The 6,936-nt window shown below is 41.1% G+C and overlaps 1 long non-coding RNA gene across 1 annotated transcript in view; it reads right to left on the bottom strand.

The window, feature by feature from the left end:
* Positions 1-6,936, bottom strand: part of LOC125612616 — a 10,597-nt gene extending 3,661 nt beyond the window's left edge. The window contains exons 1-2 of the long non-coding RNA XR_007343092.1: positions 6,872-6,936; positions 1,596-1,714 (exon numbers count right to left, since the gene is read on the bottom strand). This is a non-coding gene — a long non-coding RNA (uncharacterized LOC125612616). The remainder of the gene's footprint in view (positions 1-1,595; positions 1,715-6,871) is intronic.

Here is a 6,936-nt window from a genome sequence, read left to right as displayed (position 1 = left end):
GATGGTAGAGGATAGGAAAGGTAGCAGAATACAACAGTTACTAATAGGGCATTATGTAAAAATGTGGATGTGTAACCGATGTGGTTCTGCAATCTGTATTTGGGGTAAAATTGGGAGTTCATAACCAACTTGAATCTAATGTATGAAATATGATATGTCAAGAGCTTTATAATGTTTTTCAACAACCAATAAAAAAAATTAAAAAGAAAAAAAAAATAGAATCTTTAAAGCTAGAAGTAGTTTTTTCTATATACTCTATTTTTTTTAAAAAAAGTTCATATCTCTGATCATAATACAAAATAACATTTAATCTATTAATTCATGTGATAAAGATTTATTGTGTCCCTACTCTATGTGAGGACCTGGGTTGGTGCTAAAAATGCAATAGTGAAAATACATACCCAGTCCCTGATTTCCGCACATTTTAAAGACTAATGTTGGGCTGGGATTGTGGCTCAGTGGTGGATTGCTCACCTAGCACAGGCAGGACCCGGGTACGATCCTCAGCACCACATAAAAAAAATAAAGGCATTGTGTTGTGTCCATCTACACCTAAAAAACAAATATATTTAAAAAAAAAAAAAGACTAATGTATAGGGGCTGGGGTTGTAGCTCAGTGGTAGAGTACTTGCCTAGCACCAGTGAGGCACTGAGTTTGATCCTCAGTATTACATAAAAAAGCAAACAAAAAAATAAAGGTTAACTTCTTTAAAATAAAATTAAAAAAGACTAATGTATAATATGAACAGGTAAATTGCACTGTCACCACAGTGTGCAATGACAGGCTTGGTACATGCTATGGTTTGAATATGGTTTGAGTGTGTCCCCCTAAGTTTCATGTGCTGGAAACTTGGTCTCCAGTGTGATGATGTTGACATGGAAGCAACTTTAAAAGGCAGGGCCCAGAGCAAGGCAATTACGTCAGGGGAGGCACTGCCCTCAGAGGGATTAATGCTGGTCTTTAAGTGAGTTCTTTGAGAGCAGGTTGCTAAAACCATGCTGTTGGCCTATTCTGCACATGCCAGTTCCCTTTCCATTTCTCTAACATGTTATGATGAAGCCAAGGGAACCTCACAAGATAGGGTCTGCCCAATATTGGATTCTCAACCTCCAAAACTATATGCTAAACCAACTTTCTTTCTTTGCACCTCCGGTATTTTGTTATAACAACAGAAAATAGGCCAAGACAGTACATGAATATATTCATGCAGTGAGATAATACACATTGGATAGTAATTATCTCAGACTGCGTATCTCAGGACAGCAGTGAGAAGGCTTCTGTACTCGTCAAGTGACAGCTTGGCTAAGAACTGCAATGGCAAAGCATGAGATGGGAAATCTGAGGGAAATTTAATATCGCTTCTGGAATGGAGGACAAAGGCTAGGGGAGGTAGGTAGGGAAATAGATCATGATGAAAGGGGGAAAATAAGAGTGAGACCAGAGAGTTAAGTAAGCAGGAGCCAGTTCATACAGGAGTTTGTAAATAGCATACCCAGGTAATTCTAAGAACATAGGACCATAAGAAGCCACTGAAATGATTGAAAGCTTTGGGTGGGTGGGGAAAGCAGGGTATGCAATGAGCTGCAATGCTTACATTCTGCCAAAATTCATTTGTTGAGATCCTCAAACCCACGGGTCTCGCATTAGGATGTAGGATCTTTAGGAGGTGATTAGGTCTTGAGGGGCGAGCCCTCATAGGTGATTTTAGTATCCCTAAAAAAAAAAAAAAGACCTCAGACAGGCTGGGCGTATAGCTCAGGGAATAGAGCACTTGCCTAACATGTGCCAGGCCCTGGGTTCAATCTCCAGTACCAAAAACAAAAACACAAACAAACAAACAAAAACCCATCACCTCAGAGAGATCCTGTGCACCTTTCTCCATATGAAATTTTAGCAAAAAAGGCAACCATCTAGGAACCAGGAAGTGAGCCCTCACCTGACACTAAATCTTCCAGAGCCTATATCTTAGACATCCCAGCTTCCAAACTGTGAGTCATAAATTTCTGTTGTTTATAAACTGCTAGCTTAGGGCTGGGATATAGCTCAGTTGGTAGAGTGCTTGCCTTGTATGCACAGGCCCTGGGTTCAATCCCCAGCACCAAAAATAAATAAACAAACAAACAACTAGTTTATGATATTTTGTTATAGCAGCCCAAATGGATTAACACGTGAGGGAACAGGGAGCTAGGGCTGTGGCTCAGTGGTAGAGCGTTTGCCTAGCACGCACAAGGTACTGGGTTCAATCCCTGGTACCACATAAAAATAAACAAATAAAATAAAGGTATTGTGTCTATCTACATCTAAAAATAAATAAAGATGTGGGGGGATGGTCTCAATGAAGAGGTCTGGTAATCATCAGATTTGCATTTTAGAAAGATTTTTTTTCTCAGAAAAATTCATTATAGATTAGTTTCCATTGTTGTGCTTACTTTTGAATGACATACAAATCTTATTCATTTCAGTTGTTAGTTGTTTAAGGAGTTGGAAAAATATTTGAATAATAGAAAAAATTAAGAAAACTAATTGTAGAGTACCATTAAATGTACAAAGCATTTAGCCATATGTACTTTTGCGGCATATATTTAGAAGGTGAATGGTATAGACAGAGATTTGGACCTGGTTTCACCACTTTTCTACCCTATGTCTGTGGACGATGCTGATAAGTGATGGTGGCATAAAGTCCTATTGTATTAGATACAACTTTTGTCTCAGAATCCTTTTCAATACAGGTCTCCAGGCTAGCAGTGCCATGTACTTGAGTTGTCACTTGTAAATAATTCGATTTGCCATCCTAGAATGGTATAGAGTACAGACATTGTAAGACCATACAGACTGGATTGAAATTCATGATTTTCACCTTGATCCTGGGCCTAAATTACTTGATTTCCCTAAGTATCAGTTTTTCTCATTTTATTTATTTATTCATTCATTCATTTATTCCTTCATTCATTTTGCCCAGTCTGGTCTCGAACTCATGGGCTCAAGCAATCCTCCTGTCTCAGCCTGTGGAGTAGCTAGGAATCTAGTCATGTGCCACCAGGCCCAGCTTAGTTTTCTCATTTTAAAGTTAGAAATAAAAACATATATACAGAGGACTCCTTTTAATTAAAAAGCAGATAACTGTGAAATTGTATCATCTCTGCCTTTACCAGTGTAAATTCAATGATCACACTCTGAAAAGAGTGAGAGGTAGAAATCGGTAACCATTCTACTCAAGAGCAAACATGGGGTGGGGGACACTTCCATTGAATCATTCATTATTCTCAGTTTCAGCATGTCTCTCATAGAATGAACATCTCACCCAATAAGAGTGGTTCTGTTGTTTGAAAGGATGTATTTTTCCCAAAAACATGATTCTTAAATGCAGGCTAACAACATCTTATGTTACTTAAATGAATAGTGGTGGTCACATTAAAGGATGGTGAGGGGGACTTGTTTCTCCCATATTCTCCATCAGCTACTCACCCTGCCTCACAACAACAACAAGAAAAAAAGTAAGTGAAAAACAGCATACTAGCTAGATAAAAGTTAAGACAATCTTCAAATTCCCATAGTCTCTCCTTCCAACCAGACTGATACTTCTTAGCTCCTCCACTGTACAAATTTGAGAGCTTCCTGTTACTGAAAATATTCAATAGAGAGGGATGTATTTTTAACTCTAGGGGTACCAAGAGCTCTTAAGCAGGGAAGCAACAAAGGAGCTGGAGTTTAGAAAGCCTGCTATGGTAGTGAAATGTGTCACTGTTCTCAACCTGGTTTCTAGCAATAAGTTATAGAGTCATAAGTACAATACACTATGGGCTATCAAACTGATTAACTGCATTTATGCATGGTTCCTGATGCCCTCAGGTGCAAGAAACCCAGATCTACTGAACATAAATTAAAATCAACAAGATTGATGACCAACTGGGGATAGCTAAATAAGAACACCTGACTTCAGGACTAGATACTGTATTACTCATTTTCTGTTGATCTAACAAAATATCTGAGGCTGGGAACTTTATAAAGAAAAGAGGTTTATTTAGCTCACACTTTTGGAGACTGAAGGTTCAAGGTCAACTCTCTTTATCTGTTCACCCTCTGGTGGACCCTCTTGGCTGTGTTATACATGATACCACCATGGCAGGCAACATGCTCAACCAGGAGAAAACATATGTGGAGACAGGAAGAAGCCAATCTTTCTTTTTTATTTTTTGTACCAGGGATTATATTCAGGGGCACTTAACCACTGAGCTACATCCCCAGCCCTTTTATTTTTATGATTTAGAGACAGGGCTTCACTAAGTTGCCTAGGGCCTCACGAAGTTGTTTAGGGCCTAAGTTGCTGAGACTGGCTTTGAACTCATAATCTTTCTGCCTTGGCCTCCCAAGCTACTGGGATTATAGGTGTACATCACCATGCATGGCCAGTCTTGCTATTATTATTATTATTATTATTATTATTACTATTATTTGTAGATGGACACAATACCTTTATTTGTTTTTATATAGTGCTGAGGATGGAACCCAGTTCTCATACGTGCTAGGCAAGTACTCCACCATTGAGCAACAACCCCACCGGAGTTTTGCTCTTTTTATAACAACTTAGTCTTAATTATGCAACCAGAATTAATACCTTCCAATGACATGCCCACCTCTTAAAGACTCCACCATCTTTCAGTATTGCCACATTGGGGATCAAGATTTCCCATTACATGAATCAATGGGGGACATGCTTAAGCCATATAAACCACAGCAGACACTTAGGTGAGGATTTGATGTAGCCAAGGGGCATGGCTAACAAACAATTTTTTTGCGGGTAGAATGGAAGTGGATGCAGTAATTTTGGATATTTTGAGTTGAAAGTGTCTTGTGACTGATTGCATTTATTGTGTATTTAAGGCTGGGGATGTAGCTCAGTGGTAGAGCTCTTGCCTAGCATGCCTTGGGTTTGATTCTCAGCTACACACACACACACACACACACACACACACACACTGCATACCATGTAGTTAATGTGACCCTGGAAGTCAGGAGATGTAAAATGGAGGTGTAAATTGGGGAACTGTCAGTTTTTGGAAGATGACTGTGGAAAAGGATAACCTAAAGAAGCATGAAAAGATAAACTGTATCCTAGGCCTATAATGAGAAGAAAAAAACAAGTATAAGAATTCAACTTCCTGATATTGACTTTATATTAAACCAGGGATTCATAGCCTGCCTCTGAAGCCACTGTGCACCAACCCCATTGCAGCCTCTTAGATTTCTCTGCTGCTTCCCCCACTCTGTAACACCAGGCTTCTCACCATTTGTTCACTCAGCTCACCAGACATCCTGCCTGTGCTCTGCATTCATCTTCCTGTTTATTCATGCCACAAATATTCACTGAGCAGCTGCCCTAAGCCAGGTGCTGTACTAGGCCCTAATGATACAGAAGTGACCAAAACATCCTGACTCAAAACATGAACACTCTAGTAAAGGAGATGGACACACACAAATAACTAAGTGGACATATTGGGGAGAGATAATGCTATGCAGAAAAAAAAACAAGCTGAGCAAGGAGATATAAAGTGATATACTACTTTTGTGTGTGTGTGTGTGTGGTGCTGGGCCTTGTGCATGCAACGCAAGCCCTCTACCAACTGAACTTTACCCCAGCCCCTTTTTAAAAAAATTTTATTTGCAGTACTGGGAATTGAATCCAGAGGTGCTCTACCACTGAACTACATCCCCAGTCCTTTTTGTTTTTTATTTTGAGACAGGGTCTCCTTAAGTTGCAGAGAACTTGAGATCCTCTGGCCTCAGACTCCCAAGCCACCGATTCCAGCAAGTAGCAATATTTTAAACAGGGCAGAAAGGAAAGCCATCTCTGGAGGTGACAGGGGCACAGATCAGAATTAAGTGTGAAAGTTCTGTGTACAGAGGTGAGAAATGCAACTGAATGGGGAAAGGAGATAACAAGAAGCCAAAATAAGGAGTCTTGTTTTTCCTTTTGTGTGACATGGAGTCAGAAGATTAGTGAGCAGAGGAGGGACATGACCTGACTTAGATTTGAACAAGATCCCTCTGCCTGTGAATCCAGTAAAACCTATTGAAGCAGGTTCACAGTGGCGCAAGCCTGTAAATTTCAGCCACTCAGGAGGCGGGCAAGTTTCCAGCCTTGGAAAGTTGGTGAGACCTAATTTCAAAAAAAAAAAAAAAATGAAAAAAGGTTGGAGACATAGTTCAGTGGTAGAACGCCCCAGAGTTCAATCCTCAGTGATTCAAAAACAAAGAATCAATGTGGAAGAAAAAAAAGAGAGAGAACTCTTACATTCCAACTGGAAGGCTAAGGAGACTATCCTTTATAGGAAACTAAGAGTTCGCAGAACTGATCAAAGTTACAGGCAAATACTTGGGATTGGTCGGTGTACAATAAAATGAAGAGCTAGGAGCTTGGATCCGGGCATTTCAAGTGTTGGACAGAACAGGGCTAAAAACCGAATCTTTGGAATGGAGTCCCAGCTCCTCTGCGAGCAGCCCGGGATGCCGAGCCGAGGTAAGGGGCACTCGTTTAGTGTGACAGATGTTGTAACAGCTCCCTGAGAGCTCCGAGAGGGCGCGGTTGGCTCAGCAGGGTGAAAAGCCGGCTTAAAAGGACGACCTGCAGCTCTCCCGGAGCTTGGAGGCCGGAGGTAACTTTCCAGGTAGAGGGAACTGTTTACGGAGGCACTGGGCTCCTGACAAAGTACGACGCGTCTGGAAATGGCGGAGGCCAAGGTCAGGGCCAAAAAAGGAGACCAGCACTTCTCCAGTCCCGCCACGGTGTCCCAGAGTCATGAAACACTGCACCTCTGCCCGGAATTCCCCTTAAACGCTAAGACCAGGCCAAGCGGCGCAACTGGGACTTACAGACGCCGCTGAAAAATCGGGAGCGGCCCGGCGGTCGGCCCTAGTCTCGCGAGAGTTCGGCCTCG

This window comes from Marmota marmota, unplaced genomic scaffold, assembly GCF_001458135.2.
Source record: "Marmota marmota marmota unplaced genomic scaffold, marMar, whole genome shotgun sequence".
Lineage (NCBI taxonomy): Eukaryota > Metazoa > Chordata > Mammalia > Rodentia > Sciuridae > Marmota > Marmota marmota.
Note: the sequence above shows the minus strand (reverse complement) of the source record. Positions and strands in the feature narration are given on the sequence as shown.